Source organism: Mus musculus, chromosome 3 (genome assembly GCF_000001635.26).
Source record: "Mus musculus strain C57BL/6J chromosome 3, GRCm38.p6 C57BL/6J".
NCBI lineage: Eukaryota > Metazoa > Chordata > Mammalia > Rodentia > Muridae > Mus > Mus musculus.
This window is the reverse complement of record NC_000069.6, coordinates 101,196,533-101,220,421: the sequence shown is the minus strand read 5'-3', so window position 1 is coordinate 101,220,421 and position 23,889 is coordinate 101,196,533. Positions and strand designations below refer to the sequence as shown.

General features: G+C 45.4%; 1 pseudogene; it reads left to right on the top strand.

Annotated features, from left to right (window-relative positions):
- On the top strand, positions 12,946–13,758 carry Gm12486 (predicted gene 12486; annotated as a pseudogene).

Below are 23,889 nucleotides of genomic sequence, written 5' to 3'. Positions count from 1 at the left end.
TGAAGAGTCACGGGGCTAAGAGCTCTGCCTACCCTCTCAGACAAGAACAAAAGCTGGTAATGGCCGATGAAGACCCAGGACAACTTCTCGGTCTAAGAATTGGTTCAGCAGAGAGAAAGCTTGGCAAGTTTCTGGTTTATCACGTGATAGGAGGACGTCACATGATTGTACAGATCCCTGCTCATTCAGGTTTGTGTCTATGGAGTTGGAGAGATGGCTCAGCAGTTATGACTAGACACAACTCTTACAGAGGATCTGAGTTCAGTTCCCAACACCTGAGTCAGGCAGGTCACAACCACCTGAACCTGTGGCTCCAGTGGGGATCTGATGCCCTCTTCTGGCCTTTGTGGGTACTGCACTGATGTGCATAAACACATACATATATACACATAATTAAAATAAATCTTTAAGAAAAATCACAAAGTTGTGTCTAAACTCACAATTTCATCAAGACTTGTGCCTTATATCTTTCAAAAGTGAAAACACAAAACCTGAGGGCTGGGGTGTTTTTAAGAGACTTCTTTGGGCGTGAGGGCACTGTCAGTTCTAGGGAGCACCCACAGAACATAAGCCTGGGTGGAAATAATAAAGTATTTCCACACATGCTGGGCATCTTGCTTCACTTACAGCCCTTGGCCTGAATTTGGTTATCTTAGGGTTTTATACTAAGACATCAGTGGGAGTAGACCCATATTGACAATTGCTATTCTAAATCACTGAGATGAGATCATGTCTTAATCCTAGTAAACAAAGATAATTCATAGCTCCATTAAGGGTGTAAACATGAGAGAAGTCTACCTAATTGAAAGGTCTTGTGGACAGCGACCCTGCCTGTCATTGTCCTAGCCACGTGACTTGGCACATGATTAGCCGTGAAGCGCTTGGGGGCTTGACTTTGAAAGCACTCTTTTTGCTTTTTTTTTTTTTTTTTTTTTTTTTTTTTTGTTCTCAAGTAAATGTTACTCGGGTCTCCAGGCACAGATTTCAGGGAGACGGTGGAGAGACAGATGAGAACAGCAGGGCAGTTTCACAGAAAAAACTTGGGGTGCTGCACTGCCTTAGAAGCAGCTTTAGGGTTACAGCGATGTACATCTTTGATTCCTTATTTTCTTCTTGTGTTACTGGGGTTTGAACTCAGTGCCTTGCTTGAGCAGACTAGGTAAGTGCTTTCCTACAGAGCAACACCCAGACACCTAGGTGTGTCTTATTTTCTATCTTAGCTCACCCTGGCTTCATTGTGGCTGGAATGCCTGCACCCTGCTGTGTCCACTCCAGTTTGTATGTTGGAAACTGACCATCAAGATGGTGTCATTAAGGGACGTAGTCACTGAGGACAGACCATCAGTGGGATTAATTTTATTAAAGAAGTCGATTTTCCCTTCCCTTCTACCTTCTGAGGGCCATAGCCAGATGGTTCCATCTTTGAAGGCCACAGCAAGCTAGCTCTCTCCAGACACCTGATCTGCTGGCAACTTATTCTTGGGCTTCCCAGCCCCCAACAACTACAAGCAATAATGTCTCCTGTTTGCAATTTAGCCACACTAAGATACTTTGTTACAGGAGCCCAAACTGACTAACATGGGGTGCAGCAACAAGGTAATAGAATGCATTTGGCTTATAAAAGCAGATAATCATTGTTTAGGAAATGGAGTTCTAGATCTACAGTGGTGGTCCCCTTCTTCAAAGGCATGACACACAGTGGAAAAGAGAGACACTCTACTCTGCCTGGAGTGCGTGTGGACAGAACTCTTGTGACCTGGCTGTCTCCCAAAGGCCTCGATCTCTGAACTCCACCGCTTAGGGATTATGTCTTAGCAGGATTTTAGGGAGGCAAAACTTCCAGCCCTGGCAACCCTAAAAACATACTGAGTTTACTTGTCTTGTTAGACATTGCACGTAGTTCTTCTTATTATTCATTTGAGTCTTTTATAAAGCAGGCACGGTAATCATCACTGCCTTCTAAGAGTGTCTTCTTTTAAATATTTACTTTGTTTTTATTTATGTATCTCTCTGTGTGTGTGTGTGTGTGTGTGTGTGTGTGGTCAAGGGAGCTAGGAGAGGGTGTCATAGTCTGTGAAGCTGGAGTTGCAGGCCTCATCCCTTCTGCTTCTCCTTCTCCAGCCCCTCACCCCTCAGCCCCTCTGCACTGGCTTCTGAGACCTGCTCTCTGCTTACTCCCCACTGGGATTCCATGAGCAAAGGTTCCTCTGTGCCCTCTGCTCTATGGAAGGGGATCACAGAGTTGGCCATGATCTCAGCCATCACTGCATGCTCTGGCTCCTGTGCCCTTCCCACCTTCTCCACATGTCCTCCATAGGTCCTGGCTGACCCAGCTTTTCCTGGCCTGAGGGACCTCTGCTATTGAGGAGGAAACTCCCACAGCTCCAGTCAGTCACCTAGCTCTGCAACCCAAGGGAAGTCTGGGAACAGAATCTATGATGGGACTACTATGGCTCCCTGTCTTAGGGCTTCTATTGCTGTGAAGAGACATCAAGACTAATGCAACTCTTATAAAGGAAAACATTTCATTGGGACTGTCTTATAGTGTCAGAGGTTTAGCCCATTATCACCACAGTGGGAAGCATGGCAGCATGGAGGCAGAAATGGTGCTGGAGAGGTAGCTGAGAGTTCTACATCTGGATCCTCAAACAGCAGGAAGAGACAGTGAGCCTCTAGGTCTGGCTTGAGTTTTTGAGACATCAAAGCCCCAGTGATACGCATCCTCTGCCAAGGCCACACTCAAGGCGACAAGGCCATACCTCCTAATAACACCATTCCCTATGGACCTATGGGGCCATTTTAATTCAAACCAGCACTCTCCCGAAGTTTGGGTGTTAGAAACTTCCTCCCCATTGCAACAGGATTGGGAGGTGGAGCCTAAGAGGTGATTTGGGCTTGAGAGCTTTGCCGTTATAGATGGCCTATTGTATTTATCAACAAGGTGGGTCATAAGGGAACTTACCGTTCACCTGTGCTGCGTGATGGCTCCCATCATGTTAGACAAGATAGTCCCGAGCAGACTCAGGCTCCGATATTGGATTTCCCATCTCCAGAGTCAAGAACTGTCACAAATGACCATCTCAGGTTTTCGGTTAGAGGAGAGGGCAAGGCTGCAGCTGTTGATAGAACGCTTTGGTCACAAGACAGGAGTCTTATAAATGACCTTGCTTGGTCAGAGAGGATCCCAGAGAGGAAGGAAAGAGACTGAAGAACTGTCGTTAGCCCCTTATAGGTGCAAACAATACACTCACTCCACCCCATAAAGAGTCCCTGACAACCATTCCTCACATAGGTACCCCATTTCCTGAGGCAGAGTGTCTGTCCTTTGCTGTTTTGAAATAAGCAGTCGGGTGTGTTAGAGATCAGGCTACGGTCCGTTTCTGCCTTCTGTCTTTCTACGCTAAGAAGTCTAACAGCTCTGGGATCTAGCTCTTGGTCTAGGACGGTTCTACCTCCTGGCTATGGGATTCCACACCCTCGGAATTCTAGGTGAGGCTCCTGCACCCATGCATTCTGGGCGTGGAGCTTGCCCTGGGCTCACGCATGCTCAGAAGTCTGGTTTCGCCTTGCCTTCTCCCGGTCCCTGAGGACTTAAAGTCCTGGCATCTTTGATGTGTCAGCATGCTTTTTCTGAGGGAAACCTTGAAGTCTTTTTCCTGATCGTGCGTGGACTTCTACCCTTCAGGCACTGCGACTCCCTGTGCTCTTCTCCCCTGTGACAAAACCATTTTCTTTTGGTACCAGGCTCCGATCTTTCCCCTGTTCTATGTGATGCCCACCCCTAAGCCCTCTCTCCGCACGCTTTTCTTAGCTGAGCCTCCAGTTCTGTTGTCAATGATGGCTCAGCTTATTGAAGTACAAAGGTCTCAAATAATTAGGCCCAGAGAGTATAGATTCAGATGAATGTGTGAATTCACAATTGGGGTTAAAGAGGCTGGAACTCATGTATCCTGAGGCAGCTGTACATTCACAGCTAAGTTTGCATGTGTCTGATGGGTGGCCAGACATATACAAGAAGGAACCCAGGGGGTAGCACCAGTTCTTTGTTTCCCTGATGGCCACATGTTTTTTAAATTTCTAAAACTGTGAGGGAAGCTAAGATCATCAAATTAAAACCGTAGAATGTGGAGATTTGATGACATCAGGTTCTGAGATGCAATTTTTGTTTGCTTTGTTTTGCATTGCTTTGGATTCTTTTAAAAGACTTATTTTATTTCTATTTATGTGTATTGTGAGGTCCCTCAACAAACCAGAATGTGTGCCTATGTGGGTGTATGTGTACACAGGTGGCTGCAGAGATTAGAAGATGGTCTGTCTCGGCGGATTTCTGAGTTTGAGGCCAGCCTGGTCTACAAAGTGAGTTCCAGGCCAGCCAGGGCTACACAGAGAAACCCTGTCTCGAACGCCCCCCCCCCCCCCCGAAGAAGAAGAAAAAGAAGAAGAAGAAGAAGAAGAAGAAGAAGAAGAAGAAGAAGAAGAGGAGGAAGGGGAGGGGGAGGGGGAGGGGGAGGGGGAGGGGGAGGGGGAGGGGGAGGGAGAGGGAGAGGGAGAGGGAGAGGGAGAGGGAGAGGGAGAGGGAGAGGGAGAGGGAGAGGGAGAGGGAGAGGGAGAGGGAGAGGGAGAGGGAGAGGGAGGGAGAGGGAGAGGGAGAGGGAGAGGGAGAAGGAGAAGGAGAAGAAGAAGAAGAAGAAGAAGAAGAAGAAGAAGAAGAAGAAGAAGAAGAAGAAGAAGAAGAAGAAGAAGGTGGTCTGTTAAAGATTCCCCAGAGCTGGGGTTCTAGGCCAGTTGTGCTGTGGGTGATGGGACCTGAACTCTGGTCCTTTGAAAAAAAGCAGCAAACTTCCTTAACCACTGAGCTTCCCCTTCCATCCTTGTGTTGGATTTTTTACAACAAAGTTTAGTCAGACAGTCCAGACTAGGCTGGAGCTCACTAAGAAGCTCAGATTAGCTTTGAACTCTCAGTGATCCTCCTGTCTCAGCTTGGGATTGTAGGCCTGAGCTACATCTGGATTTAAAATCATCTTTATCCCTAAAACTAGATGAATTCCAAGACCAGTGAACGTAACACTGTGTCAGGTACTCTTCTGTTGCTGTGACAAACACCATGATACAAAGCAACTTATAGAAGGAAACGTTTGTTGGGACTTATGGTTGCGGAGGGAGGGTCCATAATGGAGGGTGGGGGCGGGGGAACAGGTGCAGAAAGCTGCAGCAGGAAGCTGGGTAGTCAGCTCTTCAACAGCAAACATGAATCTTAGAGAGTGAGCTGAAGTGGAGCAGGAGTAACCTCCAGTGACAAACCTCTTCCAGTCCAGTGCCATCTCCCAAAGGCTTTCCAACCTCCCCAAAGATTGCTACCAGCTGGGGGCTGAGTGCTCAAATATGGGAACCCATCAGGGACATTTCTCATTCAAACTCACACACAGCTTATTATTGCAATTGACAACATTGTTTGTTCTCAGTGGTAATTTGTAAATAATGCATCGTGCAATGAAAAGAGTCTTCTATTTGAGGAAATACGGTATATGGGTTGATGTGATGCAAATCCAGGATTAGCATCAGCATGACTGGAAGCAAAGTTAACAAAATGGAATTATGGTGATAAATACAACGCAGTCCTGCACTTAAGTTAAAAAAAAAAATCAATTGACCAAGTAAAAAAATGAAGACAAATTGGCTTAAATTCAGTTCTTGTCACAGAGGCAGCAATAGGTTTGAGGAATCTGCTACAGGAGTTAGCATGTCACTAAAGAGCTAATAGCAGCCCAGGCCGTGCTGTCAGGAGGAGCATTCCGGACAGAAGTATCTCACTGTCTTTCTCTGCAGTCGGAGGAGTTTGGAATACTTTATGCCATGTGTTAAGAGGCCCATTAACAAGCCAGAGTACTCACGTTCATTGAGACTGTGCTTTGGGGTTACGACGTGAGGTGACCTGATAAGAAACAGCTTGGGTAAATGGGTTGTTGAATTTATCGTGAGAAAAGTATTGGATGCATTCTTCTCCGGGTGAGTCCAGGGATACTTTTCTTTCATTTCCAGGCCTAGAAAGAGCTGTGTTTTCTCTTTGTTCTTATGGAGACTGGCTTGCAAGGCTGCCCAAGTTTCCCTTTTCACCTTTGCTGCTAGGGAATTCACCAGGCAAGTTTGGTGTCTACACCGAACCAAGTGCAAACTGACAGGAATGTGCTCAGACAGTAAGTAGACTTACTGTGGCTCACCATCTTCTGCCTTTTCTTCATTAATACTTTCCCCATTACTTTTTATAGTATTGCTGTATAATTTGCAAGCCCCTTTGAGTCTCTTTTTGGAGTAAGCTGGAGATATGAATGAATAAACACCAAAATAACTGTGTGAAAAATGAATGCATAGCATATTCAGAGCATCTCTTCCCAGCAAAGGGGACGACAAGAAATCGTTCTCCAGAGATAAGCCTGAAGGAGCCGGAGCTATTTCAAGAAAACAAACAAACAAACAAAACCAGAAAACCCACTGGGAATTTCATATGGTCCTCATTGCACCAGGGAGGAGGAAGACAAGGAAGAGGACTAGAAGAAGAGGGAGGGAGGGGGGAGATGAGAAGAGGGAGAGAAAAGGGGGGGGGAGAAAATAGCAGAGGAAGAAAGGAAGGGAGGGAAAGAAGAGAGGGAAGGGATAAAGGAAGGCAGGCAGGAAAGACTTGCTAAATATCTAAGCTGTTCTGATTAGAGAGCATTGTGTGGGGGCACTGAGCTCCATGCTGTGTGGGGGCACTGAGCTCCATGCTGTGTGGGTGTACTGAGTTCCACTCTGAGTGGGGGTACTGAACTCCATGCTGTGTGGAGGTACTGAGCTCCATGCTGTGTGGAGGTACTGAGGTCCATGCTGTGTGGAGGTACTGAGGTCCATGCTGTGTGGAGGTACTGAGCACCATGCTGTGTGGAGGTACTGAGCTCCATGCTGTGTGGAGGTGCTGAGCTCCATGCTGTGTGTGGGTGCTGACCCCCATGCTGTGTGGGGGTACAGAGATCCCCACTGCAGAAGTACTAATGCTGGAGCTGGCTGGCGGCCACCTGTCAAGGAGATAGCGTTCTTAAGGGATGACGACTTCCGTCCACCTGTGAGTCAGCATTTTGTGAGGAGAAAACAGGGTTGAGCAAAGAGGGACACCTGCTAAGGGAAGAGGCCTTGCTTTTGAGGATGGGATGGAAAGAGGCCTGTAGGGACAGAAAGCTGCTTCTCAGAGGCGGCTGTCAGCCTCCCTGGGGACACCCTTCCAAACACAGCACAAAGAAAAATCAAGAGACATTGGCCTCCAGCCGGCTGGCCAGCTCCATGGTTCTCTCAATCCAGAGACAGAAACGTGGCACTAGGAAGTCCCCGTAGTCCTTTAAAATCCCCATCATCAGCTGGGATTCTGCCCTTCACTCTGATTGGCCAGAAATGACCTCACTACCTCTCACTGGAGCCCGGGCTGCCCCCATTACCCCCCCCCCCACACACACACACACACTCTGGCCCAGTCCCCCTGACTGCAAAATGACAGCATCACTAGCTGGCCATGTAGCCCTGGCCTCAAGTTCACAGTTTCTGGTGGTCTGAGGTCTAGAGACCCCTGGGCTTCTCTGGGCTTCTTCCCTGACTTCATTAGCCATTCAGATTTATGCAGACTTCTCCCTGCTACGTTAATATTCTGTTTCCCTTTCTCTCCACTCTGCTTTTAGCGGATATTTTCCCAAACGGCCTCACACCCACTAGCAGTGTGGTGGACAGCTGGGTATGGGGACCACAGGGGCGCCTGTGCACAGATGGAGCTGGTGGAGGGGCCAGGAAGGTACCCTTCACTCCACCCGCCCTGCCCCGGGCGCCTGGAGCCCAGCTGCTGAGTGAATCAGCCAAGAGTAGGAGGGGAGGCAGGAGAGGCCCCACCAGCCAAGGCTAAACACAGACCTGGCCTCCCCTGGTGCTCTGTGGATTAGGGCCTTTCCTGCCTCTTTCCTGTGTATGTTCTCACTTAGCAGTTTGTCACAGGTCCCCCAGCCACCCCGGGGGGCCTAGTTCTCCATCCATGTTACACAGTTTGTCTTCCTTCTCGATAGACCTGTGTGGGGTGGAAGGCGGGGGGTGGGGGTGGTGGTGGTGGTGGGGTGGGGGAAGCTCCTACAATGTGACCTATCCTTTTCTTCTGCACCTTTCACAATGGGTGACAAGGCCCGGCCAGCAGGGTCTAGGATCTTCTTAAGAATTTACAGCCTGAGCCCTCAGGAGATTGGAGCTCTGCCAAAGCCATAAACTTCGTTCAAAGTGCTGTGTGATGGTTTATGGTGGGAGGCAGACACAGCTTCTTGGCCCTGGGCCTGCCCTCTCATTACAGAGTCTTTCTGTCAGCCATTCTGTTCAGATCCTTCACCCATGGGTGGGCAGGAGTGCTAAGCCACAGGTAGCAAGCAGGTTTAGAGCCTATATCCTGGGGGTCCTCACTCGCAGACATCCTCCCATAACCTAGTACTCAGTGCCCAAGTCCTTACAAATACCAAGGTCTTGACATGCTCAGCTTTTAATGTGCCCAAGTCCTCACAGGCTGGAGCCCCTCAAAGCTGAGGCCCAACACATCCTGCTATTACATGGCCTGGTGCTCCCATGATGCTCCTCCCCCGCCACAGGTGCTCACGCACTATGGTGCCCACCTCGTGCCCTTACACTCAGGTCTTCCCATAGTGAAGTGCTTACATATCCAGGTCCTCACAGACCCAGGTTCTAATGCACTCTAGGTTTTATTCATATGCTCAGATGCCTTCATGCTTGGGTCCCCCACACCCAGGTACCCCCATAACCCAGCTCTTCATCTGCCGTGGTTAATCCTGATTGTCACCTTGACTGAACCAAAAGTCACCTAGGAAAGGACCCCTGTTGTTCCTTCGCTCAGGTCCCTCACACATCCTCGAGTTCTCACACCCCGGGGCCTCACAGACCTAAGTGCACTCCCCAGAGCACCCACACTCAGGTGCATACTCACCAGAGTCTTAAAGACCCAGGACCCCCACTCATCCAGGCCTTAGCCTCATCTGTGTCTTCACATGTCTAGCTATTCACACACCAAGAGTCCATGCAGCCTGTCAGGGACAATCACAGAACGTCCAGAGCAGGGCACACATCCCTATCCAAGGTAAACCATCTAGGAGGGTGAGGAGCTTCCCTGGTGCCCACTGTCTACTAGGAATCTGCAATTGAACTTCAAAAGCAGCCTTTGGGGGACAAGACCACGAACAAGTTTCCTAGAGAGGGCATCCGCGTGCTCCCCGGCATCCAAACACACAAGTAATGTGCATACATCCATGCAAGCAAAACACCCATATGCAGAAAATAAAGCTTTAAGTTTTTGTTTTGTTTTTTAGTTTGTTTTACTTTGCTTTGTTTTGTTTTGAGATGAGATTTCTGTATAGCCCTGGCTGTCCTGGAACTCACTCTGTAGATCAGACAGGCCTCGAACTCAGAAATCTGCCTGTCTCTGCCTCCCAAGTGCTGGGATCAAAGGTGTGCGCCACCACGCCCGGCTCCCTGGCATCCATCTTAACAAGGCTATCACATCCCTGGTTAACTCAAAGACCTGTCCTAACTTCCTTTAATGGCAAGAAGCCTGTGCCTGTCTCCCAGACTCCAATTTCATTCCCATATATTCTTAAGATACCCTCCACCACTCCCAGCCTCTCTCCCTAACCCCGATGAAGCAGCCACAGGAGCTAACCTCTGCCTCCAGCTACTAGGGACTCCACAACATAGTCCCTTGACCACCCTGCTGTCTTTTGACCCTATTGCTCAGAAGAGAACAGGCCTTTCCCTTAGTCCCCCATTGTGGAAAAAAAAACCAGAATGTAGACATTTAAATTTTTTTTAACCCAAAGATGAGGTTACCTGTGTTATAACACCCACCACAAGAAAACCATGGAACTCAGTCTCAGAGGGAGACTTGGCTGGACATGAAATGTCCCCATAGGCATATGATTCCCAGCTAGTGAAACTGACTAGGAAGGTTGGGGTTTTGGTGGGAGAGGCATGGCTGACAGAGTTAGGCCACCGGAAGTGGGCCTGGGAAGGCTGCAACCTGGCCTTGCTTCCTGCCAAAGCTCTCCCTTCTGCCTGTAGCCTCCAGATGGCAAGCCACACACAAACTCCTGCTTCTACCAACATGGCTGTCCACACGGCCATGATGACCATGTCCTCAACAGGATCTAAAATTAGCCTAGCCTCCCTTACGTTGCTTCTGGTAGGTGCTTGGTTACATGACAAGGTAACTTAGTATGGAGGGGGACCCAGAAAACACACAGGCATCCTTAGCGTAGGCCAGTGTTTCTGACTCCCAGCTTGTCACTCAGGACAAGGCCGGCCTCTCTCCTGACATCTCAGTGTGAGTTTACCTACAGACCATATAGCGCTTCAGTATCACTGAGCGAAGCCTGGGCTTCCCTTCTCCAGACTCGGATAAAGGAAACTGTAATTCTTTTTGAGTGGATTCCAGGTCTCATCGCCTGTGGGGGAGAGAATTATAGTTGCCCAGGATGATTGACAGTGGGTTGGTCAAATCAGGTGGAGACCGTGAGAATGACTCAGCCAGCATTCTGGCTTCTGTGTCCTTCTATCTGCCCGCCCCCAACCTTTCCCTTCACTCTGCCTCAGTGTGAGCTTAGACCTTGTCATCACAGAGAACAGCACCAGCTCTGAAATTTCCCTTTCAGAGACCCCAGGAGGCTATGCAAAGACGTGAAAGGACCACCAATGAAGGGAGCCAGTGTGTAAAGGCTACATGCTGTCAGGTTCTAACTCGTTGACACTCTGGGAAAGACACAGTAGCAGGGACAGTAAAAGGATTAGCGGTTGCCAAGGGTTCGAAGAAGGGAGGAGAAAACAGGGTAGTGAAAGTATGTTGTGGGATTCATAACTGTGGACATATTTTATAGTACATGTGTCAAGTCCCATAGAATGTAACGCAGAGGTGAACCCCAATGTAGACAACAGGCTTTGAGTGACAGCGATGTCCATGATGCAAGTACGCCGCTCTACGGGGGACAGCTGCGCATGTGACACACCCATCTTCTTTGCAATTTTGTTTTGTCTGATGCTACCCTACTGAGTCAAAACCACGGAGCTTTCCTGCTCCTGTGCCCAGTGGTATATTTCTGAGAGACTTTATGGCAGGCTGTCTTTGCATTTAGTATTCAGAAGCCTAACTGGGCTGTCCCGAGCTGCCTTTCGCTCCTAGTTCCTCCTCTAGACAGGTAGCTAGCTCATAGCTTCCGGTCCTCGTGCCCAGATTTCAACACTTTTCTGCTATGGTGTCTACTGTGGTTTGAATATGAAGTGCTTTCCCACCCCCACACCCCCACCCCGCGGAACCCAAGGTTTCCGTGTAAAGAGCTTGGATCGCAGCTAGTGGCACTGTCGAGAGGAGGATGGATCATCTGAGAGCTAATTTTGCTAGTGACTAATCCACTTATGGATTAGTTCATGGCTGGGTAGGTTACGCAAGTGAGAGCTAGTGGGTCATATGGTGTGCCGAAGCAGGTTCGTCTTGTCTCTGGTGTCTCATCTTACTCTCTTTGCCTCCTGGCTGCCGTGAGGTAAGCCCCTGTGTTCTACCATGTACTTCCGGCTGTGACCTTCTGCCTCGTGCAGGCCCAGAAGCAATGGAGCCCACTCACCATGGACTAAACCCGTGGGCTATATCAAGCCTTTGCTCCTTTAGGTTGTCTTTATCGTGTATTTTGTCACAGTGATGAAAACTGACTAGAGAAGCTCCCCTTTCCCATGTGAACTTGCTTCTCACTTCCTGCTTCCTGGAGGACGCAGAAGCGTTGAGGTAGGAATACTTCTTCCTCCCATCACCACCCAGCGTCCGGTCTGCCTTCCACCAGCCTCCCTGTCTTCACTCTAATGGCCTGAAGTCTCTTTCTCCTGCTCAAATATTTTATTTTATTTTATTTTATTTTATTTTATTTATTTTATTTTATTTTATTTTATTAACCTTAAGATGCTCTTAACCATCTCTGAAGGCTCTCTTTCTCCTAATCAAAGTCATGCCTTCAGTGTGAGGCTGTCTCTTTCCTGCTTGAAGACTTGGCTCCCGCAGGAATCACCAACCCAGCCTGACTTACATCCAGCACCATCAAGCTCTGACCATACCAGGGCATGCATACCACTTACCTTCAGAGGGACAAAAAGAAGGGCGGGGGGGGGGGGGAGATGACCACAGTCATTACCCATCAGAGAAGTGTCATCAAACCACAGCGAGAAGCCGTGTTGTACCTGCTCAGAGAGTTACAATAAAAAAGACAGATCATAATAAGAGAAGGTGAAGCTATTGGAATCCTTCTTTATTGGTAAATGTTAAAGGGGCATAGCTGCTTTGGAAAGCAGCTTCTCAAAAAAATAAACAAATAAATAAAATAAAATAAATAATCATAGGGGAGTCAGGATATATATATATATATATATATATATATATATATATATATATATACACACATATCCCTGACCCAGCAGTGTTACTTGCAGTGGTCAAAGAGTTTAGCCCTCCAAATGTCCTTAAACTGGGGGATGGGAAGACAAAGTGTGGTGTATCCATGAAATGAATATTCTCTTGTAATAAAAGGAATAATCTGATAGACACTGTACCAAGAATAAGCCTTAACAAGTGTGCTGAACCAAAACAGCCCCACACAAAGGGATACCTGTTGTTGGGCTCTGTGGCTAATCAGTGCAGGGCTTCATTCTGAGGGGAAGGCGGAACTTGACTTTACTCTGACTGTATAACCATGTGAATATGCATTTAAAACAATGAATATGCATTTAAAAGCCTTGGTAGCTAGCATATGCTCAGAGTCTCAGCACTCAGGAGGCTGAAGGAGGAAGAGATCAAGATAGAGACCAGCTTGGGCTATATAGTGGGATCTTGTCCTAAAAAGAAATAAATAGGACTTCCGCTTCCGGTTCTCCAGGTGCCAGGATCCCGGGAGTCAAGCTAGCGGGGGGGGGGGGGGGGGGGGGGGGGAATGAGGCCTTTGACTGAAGAAGAGACCCGGGTAATGTTTGAGAAGATTGCAAAATACAATGGAGAGAATCTACAACCCCTGGTAGACAGACCTGATGACACTTACTGTTTCCGGCTGCACAACGACTGAGTGTACTATGTGAGTGAGATGATGCTGAAGCTGGCCGATAACATCTCCGGAGATAAGTTCGTGTCACTGGGGACGTGTTTTGGGAAGTTTACTAAGACCCACAAGTTCGGGTTGCACGTTACAGCTCTGGATTACCTTGCACCCTAGGCCAAGTATAAAGTGTGGATAAAGCCGGGAGCAGAGCAGTCCTTCTTGTATGGAAACCATGTGTTGAAATCCGGTCTGGGTCAAATTACTGAAAACACATTTTCAGTACCAGGGAGTCGTGGTTTATTCCATGGCGGACATTCATCTAGGTTTTGGGGTGGCAGCAAAGTCTATCCAAGACTGCAGAAAAGTGGACCCCATGGCAATTGTGGTGTTCCATCAAGCAGACGTTGGGGAGTACATAGGCCTTGAAGAGACACTGACTTAGGACAGCCATCCCAAGAACATTTTGTGTGTGAGAGGACTTACCTTTGTTTCCTGTGTGCGGGCCATCAAGTTAAATCTGGACAACACTGAGATAATGCAGGTTGGGTTCTGATCAACAGAAATGGCTCAAAAATAGGGTCTCTGGCCCTCTACAGTCAAAAGCAGTTGGATCACAAGTATAAGGCCAGCTCAGACTACTTGGTGAGTTCAAGGCGAGCCTGGGCTACATAGTGAGACTTGTCTCAAAAAATCTAAAACAGACAAACCAGAACCTGTGAGTGTTTTTGAGACACGCGTGCATTTCTCTTCCTAGACAAACTCAGTCTTGGGCTTGTGTGGCGACGGGGATGGGGACGAGATCCCAGAAACGCTCATTTTTTTGGAGTCTGGCCCAAGGGTCTCAAAGAGGGTGAAGCTAGTTTCTTTGCTCTCACTTCATTGGTTAGAACTGAACCACATGGCCGCCCTTGCCCAAGGGAGGCTGGGAAATGTAGTCCTTTGCGCCACACCCCGCCCTGATGAAAGGAAGTGCAGGAGGCAACAACTTTCCAAGAGCTCAGTTTCCCAAACATGGACCAGTCTCAGTCGCTTCCCCCTCCCCCCCAATCTGTGGGAGAACTCAGGGTTCCGGACAAGTGGGCAAAGAGTTGGCGAGAAATGACAAACAAATACGGCCACAAGGGAGTGTGCTGTATCTGAATGTAATTTGTCAAATCGAGCATCAAACTTTTTATACAGAAGAAAATAGGGAAGTTAGGTGACACATCAGCAAGGTACAATGAGGTTACCGGATGCTTAATGACTCTTACACAAAACAGAGGAATGCAAACACAAAGACTGGCAGGAACTGGGCAATAAAACAACTGAGACAAAGTCAGCTCTATCTAAGGTCAGCTATATTCTTAGAAGCCAGGTGTGAGGTACACACACACACACACACACACACACACACACACCCGGGGCAAGGGCTTTCACGCCCAAGTCATGGTTCTAATTAGGGAGTTCCACTCTAGCTAAGCTTCTCATGAATAATGCAATACTCTAAAACCACAGCCAGATCTACTTCCTAAACCATTGTAAATTTCTGTATAAGGGAGCGACTTGGCTTTTATTCTAAGTGATAGTGTGGGGGGACTTTCTACTAATAAGTAATGTAGTCTGCCATACATAACTATAATAAGAATTGTAAACTTACTTTGCTAAGCTTGCCCTGAGATTTCTAACTCTTTGTAGTAGGTAGTAAAGCCTGATTTCTTTCACTATCTCTCTTACAATACTAGAGGCAATTCTAAATATCACTGAATAGGCAACATTCTTACTGAATTTAAAGTCCATGGTCGGCTCAAAGACTACCTAGGACATTGGTGAAGGCCAGGAAGCAAAGTTCAATTTTGCTTAGGTATTTGGCAAGTCGTTGCTTGGAGGCACCTATAACAAGACAATACTGAAAGAAAGCACACAGATCCACTCGCAAGGACAAGTTTGGAGCATTTGTTATACAGGATGCCATAGTTTCAGGAGACTAAGTTTCCCTGAACTTTTCGCCTCAGGACTGCTTCCAGGTTTCTAAACCTGTCAAGCAAGTCACTCCTAGAGTGGATGTAGCATTGTGTGAGTAAATAGAGTGTTTCTATTTTGTATCTTCATCGTCTTTGTTTGAATCAGAAGACTTGCTTTGAGTGACAGTTTCTAAGTTACTTCACTGAGGACAGGAGACATCTTTCTGTTATCTGTGATAACACTGTTTTCCAGGCTCATAATAGCACAGAGGACTTTCTATTGTTTGTTAGTATTAAAGGTAGAAGCAGCCATATAAGACTCTGGTTTTACATATGGAATTTAATAAATTTTAATGGTTAAAAAAAAAGAAATAAATAGGGGCTGGAGAGGTGGCTTAGTGTTAGCTGCTCTTCTAGAGGACCTACGTTTGATTCCCAACACCCACATGGAGGCTCACAGTCAACTGTAACTCCAGTTGCAAGAGTGAAACACCCTCTTCTGGTCTCCAGGGATACCAGGCATGCATGTGGTGCACAGACACATATATGCAGGCAATATATATATATATATATATATATATATATATATATATATATATATATACACACAAAACAATAAAGTAAAAATTAAAAATAAATAGGTCATGTTTGGTGGTGCATGCGTTTGATCAGGGTAGTCAGCAGGTAAGACAGAAGGGTCTCTGTGTATTTGAGACCAACCTGGCTTAAGTCACAGGCCATACAGGACTACATAGTAAAACCCTGCCTCAAAAAAAAAAATTAAGTAAATAAACATAACTAAAACAGACTGTCTACCTGGGACTGTCAGGGGCCACAGCAGGCTGGGACTCAGATCAGTGTCTTGCTCAGTCACCATCAGAGGATCTTCCTCTTGAAGTAGATGGGAACTCATACAGAGACCCACAATCGGATGATGTGCAGTGAGTGAGAGACTTTAGTACTCAGACCTACAAGGGATGTCTTCATCAAACCCCTCCTCTCAGGGCTCGGGGATCTATGCAGAAGAGGCTCAGAAAGATGCTAAGAACCAGAGAGGATGGACGGCAGCAAGGAAACCTCGTCTTCTGTACACAACCGAGCTGGTGAGCTCCCAGAGCCTACAGCAGCGTGCACAGGGCCTGTACAGGTTCAAGTCACACCAGATTCCAGCTCTGAGCGCCACACAGGGGCCTAGCTCTGTAAGAGGGAAGAAGACATGAGCTCCTACTCCCTAGCCAAGAAGTTATCGCCAAGTGACAACTGTTTGCAAAGGAAAGACTAATTTTCTCCAGTGGAGTCTCGCTGGGTATATACACCACACTCAGGGGCAGGTACCACACCCAGAAGTATATAGCCAGCACAGAACAAACTCAGGGATGTTTTTGTAGACTTTTGTTTTTGTATCATATTGCTTTGTTTGGGCACTTTTTATCTTATATTGTTCTTTTGCTTGTATATTATGGTTTCCAAGTCTGGGCTTTTACGGGTTTAGGGATGTGTGTGTGTGTGTGTGTGTGTGTGTGTGTGTGTGTGTGTGGTGTGTGTTCCTTGTGCTTTTTTGTTTGGCTTTGTTTTTGCTTTTACTCTCCTTTGTTTATTGTTACTTGTCTGTTTATTTTCTAAATAGAGAGAAAGAAGTCCTGGAGGTGGATGGGGGGAGGGGGGAGGGGGAGGGAGGATCTGGGAGGAGGTGGGGGAGGGGAAACCATAATCAGAATGTGTTGCATGAATTTCCAATAAAAATATGACTAAAAATAGGACTCGCTTTTTTCGGTTTACATGAGTGCGTTGAACCTCGATCAAGCTGTTCTGCTTTTGAAAAGGAAATCGTTGAGTCTCATTACCCTTCACCTACTGCCCACTTTCCGTCCCACTCACTGCCCTGCTGACCTGACTGTAGCCTCCCGGAACTGTGGGCCGAGAGAAATGCATCCTTTCTTAAATGGCTTTCTCACCTGGATCCTCTCCCTTCTGCTGAATAAACACTCAGTCAAACGTGTATTACCTTTGTTCTAGGACACACATTATTATAGAAAAACAGCGGGGCTCTATCCCATTTATACGTTTCTAATAGACACAAATGATGCAGTGCTATACCAGCCTCGGGGACAGTATGCTTAATGGCCAGCATGTAGACTGGAGTCCTACCTCTGTCCTTTACTCATTGGGTACCTCTAAGTAAATTCCTTAACGCACAGTATCTATATTCCAGTTTGTAAAAGGAGGATTCATTCAATATTTCTTGATAGCCCTCTGTGGGCCGGGTATACTTCCACGCTCCAGGGATACAGACAAATTTCTCACCCTCACAAAGCTTATCTAGAATTGCTGTAGGGGTGAAATAAATGAATTTGGAAGGTCCTATTTCAATGTAACAATGTTAAAAGTGCAACAAAGGTTACATTTGTATGCGACATTGTATTTTAAAATACCCATGAATGTTGTGGTACCCTCTCTCCTTTCCTATAACAGTTGGCTGTGTGCCATGTCTTGCACCTATCTTATTTGACTTGCTTATTCCCCAGTGATGGAGACCTGGGTGAGGTGAGAAGACTTAGGAACAAACATTGGGAATCAAATATAGACATCTGGTCCCAAGAGATGCAAAAGAGTCTATCTTCAGAAGACTCGGCACAGAAGAGTGTCAAGGAAAAGGCACAGAGCTGCCAGGGTTAGCAGGCATCCATTAGTGGTTTGATTGTGGAAAAAGAGCATTTGACCGTTTCATGTGGTTATTCTGTCCATGAAGGTCATTACCATGTTCAGACATCACCATTGCAACAGGCAGAGATAAAATTGCTCCTTTTCTGTCAATAGCATGGGGCTCGCTGAAAGCTTTCGCCTACTAGGGGCATGAGAATTAGATTACTCTGTTATTTGTCATAGCTGCTGTTCCTGCTGCCTGTCTCAGTGTGAAGACGTCCAGTCCCGAGATCGTGGTGTGATGCCCACACTCTGATAAGCATTAAGACAAACAACCAATTTGGCTCTCTCAGTTACTTCCCAGTTTTTTGTTTTGTTTTGTTTTGCTACAAAACTGTAGCATACACTCTCAGCGTCCCTCCCCCGTAGATTTGCCCATGAGTTTTTCTATAAAATTACCCAAGATTAGGAATTCTAGGACAGAGAACAAATCATGTGGTGTCCAGATACATTGCCTAGCTAGTAATATATTGAAAATGTAACAGGAAAAAAAAATACACCAGTCTATTTCATGAGAGTAAAGGGATTCAGTCTTCAATTATAAACATGAAGTATTAGAAAGATGTAGCAAGTTATTTTGAATAAACCACTGAAAGTTAAGGCTAAAGAAAATTGAAGAAAGGGGAAAGGATAAAAACAGAAGTGGGCCAGGTTGAGGAGACAGCCCCATGATTAACAAACACTTGCTATGGAGGAGTGGGGACCAGATTTGAAATTCCAGAACTCATGTAAGGGGCCTCAGAGGGGGCAGCCAGGGCATCCCAGAGCAAGCCACCTAGTGAAATCAGCTGTGTGTAACCTCTGAGCTCTACTGAGAGACCCTGCCTCAGTGAACAAGGTAAGAGAGAGAGCCAAGACTTCTGACATCAACTTAGGGCCTCCACATGCACTCACATACATATGCATGGGTGCCCTGTATATGTGTATGCACACACACACACACACACACACACACACACACACACACACACACACACAGAGTAAGATAAAAAGGGAATAAAAATATGCTATACAAAAATTAAACTAGAAGAAAGTTCATGTTGATATAGTAAAAACACACAAAGAAACTTATGAAAAGACAATACTAGTTACAAAATACAACCTTTATAAAGATTAAAAATTAAAGTCGCCTGCAGCTACACATAGCTTCAAAAATGAATAAAGAAAAAAGCTGGCCAGTACAATAGAAATAGATACCGTCATAAAGACAGTTGAACATTTAATAAAACCCATTTCAATAACTGATAAACAAACAAAACCAGGAAGACTAAGAAAATAGTGAGAACTTGTAATGTTTGGAAAACAGTATCTGCAAACTCCAATTAATGCACGGAGAACATTGCACCAACCTCGACAGAATACACAATTCTTTTAATTCCACATGAAATATTTAGAAAGATTGACCATATGTTTGGCCATAAGACAAGTCTCAACAAGCTTCCATGGACTGAAATCTTGCAGAATCTGTTCTCTAGGCACAACACACTTCAGCAACAAGTCAAAAATAAAAACATAGCTAGAAGAATCCACCCCAACAATGCTTGAGAGTTAAGCAATTTGTTTCCCAAATCACTGTGAGTAAAAGACAATGTCAAAAATGGAAAAAGAAAAATATTTAGAATTAAGTAATAATAAGAGACTATACATTCAAGGGTTGTGGGGAGGCAGCTAATAACTCTTAGAAAAACATTCATAATTCATTCCAGTTTCTGTTTAAAATTTTTTGTATGTGTGTCTCTGTGTGTATATGTGTCTGTGTGGTATATATGTGTTTTTGTGTTTGTGGTATATATGTGTGTTGTGCCTATGTGTGTGTGTATGTATGTGTGTCTGTGTGGTTTATGTGTTTATATGTGTTATGTGTGCCTGTGTGTGTGTGTATCTATGTAGTGTGTGTGTGTCTGTTTGCCATAAGATGTGTGTGTCTATGTAGTATATGTGTGTGTATCTATGCGGCATATTGTGTGTCTTGTGGCATATATGTATGTATCTATGTTGTAGATGTGTGTGTGTGTGTTATAGGTGCGTCTTATATATATGTTTATATTATATATATATATGTGTGTGTGTATATATATATATATATATATATATATATATGTATGTATGTATATTTGTGTGTCTGTGCTGTATATGTGTGGTGGGGACGGGGAAATGTACACATGCAGAGGCTAGAGGAGGGCCTCCAGAGTCCTACCTGTCACTCTCTACCTTACTGACCCTGAGTTAGACTGGCTACCAACAAACTCCAGAAATCTGCTCATAGTAGGGTTGCAGACATGCTTGGTTGTACCCAAGTTTTTATGTGGGAGCAGGGGATTTGAACTCAGGTCCTCATGCTGGCACAGCCATTGTTTTTGTTTTGCTAATCCATTCCCAAAGCCACTATAATCCAAAGGCATATATTGGGGGAGGGGAGGACTATCATTTAGCCTAAGAAAGCGGCAGAAGATTTTTGTAAACAACTTATAGAAAGTGAACAAATCAAAAGCAGAAACTAATGAAATGTGAGTAAATAGAGAAAGAGATTTTCAACATATTCAAAGTCTGCTTTTCTGAGATTTTCACCATATATAAAATCTGCTTTTCTGAAAAGACAAATCATATTGTTAAACATTGGCAAGGGGAGCTTTAAGCAGAGGTGTAAAACCAAATTTGGGGACGGAAATGGAGTGGGGTGGGGCAACACACAGATTCTGTGAGCATCAAAATGATACAAATACAGACAGCTTTGTGCTAACAAATTTGAACATCTGATTTAAAAAAAAACACATAAGCAATTCCTAGAAAAATAGAAAAAAGAAAACTGTCTTAGTGACCGCGCACTGCCACAGAAGTTAAGCACGTGGAGAACTTTCCTGATCGACGCCATCACCAGCGAACTCTGCTCCCCACATCTTACGATGCCAACGGTGCCTATGCAAGCTCTCAGGGAGCTCCCAACCCAGTTTGTCAGCCCACTGGAACCTGCCTCTAAGGCTGTCCTGCTAGCTCACCACACAAGAGGAAGACATTGAGTCAACTTCTGAACAAAGCTATGACAGTCCCAAACCAAATGATATCAGCAATCCAGTCCAGAAGTGTGTAAGCTCAAGACTGAGCTGTGCAGGTCTAGGAGCACAAATTGGTGGCGTGCATAAAAAAAAAATGGTACATGTATCTCTCCACCTTAACAGAAATAAATGAGAGACATCATATAATTATTTTCTCTGGTTAGATGGATATTTATAATTTTGAAGAAATATTTGAACAAATTGGGAATAAGACATAACATCCCTGAGCTGAAAGGTATTTTGAAGATTAAATACAGCCTATCTTGAACACAAAATATAGAGATTGGGAGAAGAAATAAAACTGTCACACATGGGTAATGTGACTGTACATAGCGGCAAGTTAAAGTAATGCAGTGTGTCACCAGAAGTTCTAAAAGTGCTAGCAAGGCTGCCTATGTGGGTCTATCCCTGCTGCTATAACAATACCTGGGAAATGTTGTGAATAGCAGGATTCTTTTTCCGTGCTTTTTGGCGAGACTCAGAAGCCCAGCAAGCAGCAAGGCACCGGGCGAAGGTCAATGTCCTGCTTTATGGACGGCGCCTCTGACCGTTTCCTCACCTGCAGGGGTGCAGAAAGGTTAAGCTCCTATCATCTGTGCCTCTGAGGTGGGCACTGAGCCCACTAATAAGCCAGAGCAGACCCCTCCCCCAATCATTCTACTCCTAAAGGGCAGAGGCTCCGGAATTGTTCTCCTCCACATGCTAAGGATTCAGCTTCAACAGTGACTTTGAAAGTGCAAGAACTTTTGTCCCCAATAGCAACGTATAAAACCCAATTACTATTCCATAATCCAGAAAATGTTTTGTTTTCTGAGATCAGGTCTGGCTACACTATCCAGTTTAGCCTTGAATCTGTGTCCCTTTTGCTGGAGTTACAGGTGAGTGTCACCATGCCTGGAAGGAAAGGGAATTTTAAAAGACTATCACTTACATATCATCAAACTCACCAGCTAATTATGACTTTCCAAATGGGTCTAGTGGGTATTCCTCACTAGTAGAATACATATTGATCATGCTTGAAGCTCTGGGTCCAATCTCTGGCACTGTAAAAATAAAAATAAAAATAATGTATAAGACTTATCGAAAACCATAAAACATCTCTGAGAGAAATTAAATGCCAAAAGAAGCAGACTGGGGTATGTTATGTCCATGAACAGAAGTCTTCATTTGCATAAAAATATACACTTTTTCCCCAAACTGATTTACAAGTCTAATTCTATCCCAGTGAAGAGTTCTAAGTGTTTCTTGGAGATTTGGGACCTGGAATTTGACCCTCAAGTTCTAAAATTGATGACACTGTAAATGCCCAAGGACATCCAAGAACCGTTTGAAGAAGAAAATATGGGTGTGTACCCTTGACATCAAGGCTTATGTAATGTTCACAGCATCTTGATGTTGGTGCAAAGACACTGTAACAGACAAGGAAGGAGAGAAGGACCCAGGAACAGACACGGGGCATGTGCTGCAGCAGAGGCTGAAACTCAAGAGAATCAACCTACAGTAAGTGTAAAACGCAAACATAGTTTCTAGAAACAAATATCCTTGATTTTATATTATGCCACATCCAGAAGACACGATCTCACTAAGTGCCCCCTGTTCTCTGACTCACAGCCTTTCTGCCTCTTCTTGCCCAGTGTTCCCTGAGCCTCAGGTGTAGCAGTTATGTTATAGATGTCCTATTTGGGCTGGGCACTTTGTGGCACTGGCTCTGGGCATTCTGACCAGTTTTAGCTGTGTGTAGCTGTCTGTCTCCATCTGCCGCAGAGTGAAGTTTCTTTGATAAGGAAGGACAGCTATCTATGGGTATAAGGATAAGAAGTTAGAAGTCAGTTGGAAACTATATTAAGCTAGCAAAATGGTAGTCGTGGGGTCTCTAGGATCTATGCATGACCTCTCTAGTTGCTGGTTCTCAGGTGTGTTTACACTGCCAGGCATGAATTCCATCCTACTGAGTGGGCCTTAAATCCTATCAGAAGGCTGATGGTTACCTACAAGATATTAGGTCCACTATTGCACTGTTAGAGATACCTTGCTGGGCTGATCATAATTGTAATTCTCATGATTACACCTGGGAGGATTATTGATTGGTTTCTTCTCTGGCAGTTACATAATATCTTCTGACACTATGAGAGCCAGCCCTCAGCAGGAGGTCTTAAAGCCAGTACCAGCCTGATTCCCCTAAATCCTGTGATTAAAGTGAGCAGTGTTATTAGCAATAGGGTTCCACCCTCCCAAAGTGATGGCAATGACCCGTATTGTTCTGAGAACCTCTTGCATCCCTGTGACCAACAACTTGAAGGGAGGTATCCCATGTCTAACTGGCCTTTTGCTAAAAAGTCTATAGTCTCTGGAGGAGGCTATTCATCAGTGTGTGGCAACTGATCTTAAATCATTAACTTACTTAAAATATGAGACATTCTGCATGGCTTTTTTCATAACTACTGAGTGGTCCTCAAGCATGAAACTTCGTAGGTGACAATGAATTGCTGCAATACTAAATGGTGGCCAGGCTGTGGACGTGGCTTTAAACCCTCAGCCTATCATTAGCATACCTAATCCATAGCATATACTAAAACTCAGACTGTTAGCCCTCTCCATTAAGGCTGGAAGAGTTGAAATTTCACTTTTCATAGGTGATCTGATGTTGGGACATTTTGAGAAGTGTCTCAGTTACTTTTCTATTACTGTGGAAAGATACCATGACCAAGGCAACTTATAAAAAGTAAGCATTTAATTTGGGAGCTCATTTACAGTTTTTAGAGGGTGAGTCTGTGAGCATCGTGGTGGGAGCATGGCAGGGAGATGTAACTGAGAGCTTACAACTAATCCAAGAGAGAGAGAGAGAGAGAGAGAGAGAGAGAGAGAGAGAGAGAGAGAGAGAGAGAGCGTGCTAACTGGGAATGGCATGGGCTTTTGAAATCTTAAAGCCCACTCCCATATCTCCTCTAACAAGGCAACATCTCTTCCAACAACACCACACCTTTTCATCCTTCCCAAACAGTTCTAACAACTTGAGACCAAGCATTCAAACATATCAGTGTATGGGGACCATTCTCATTCAAATCACCA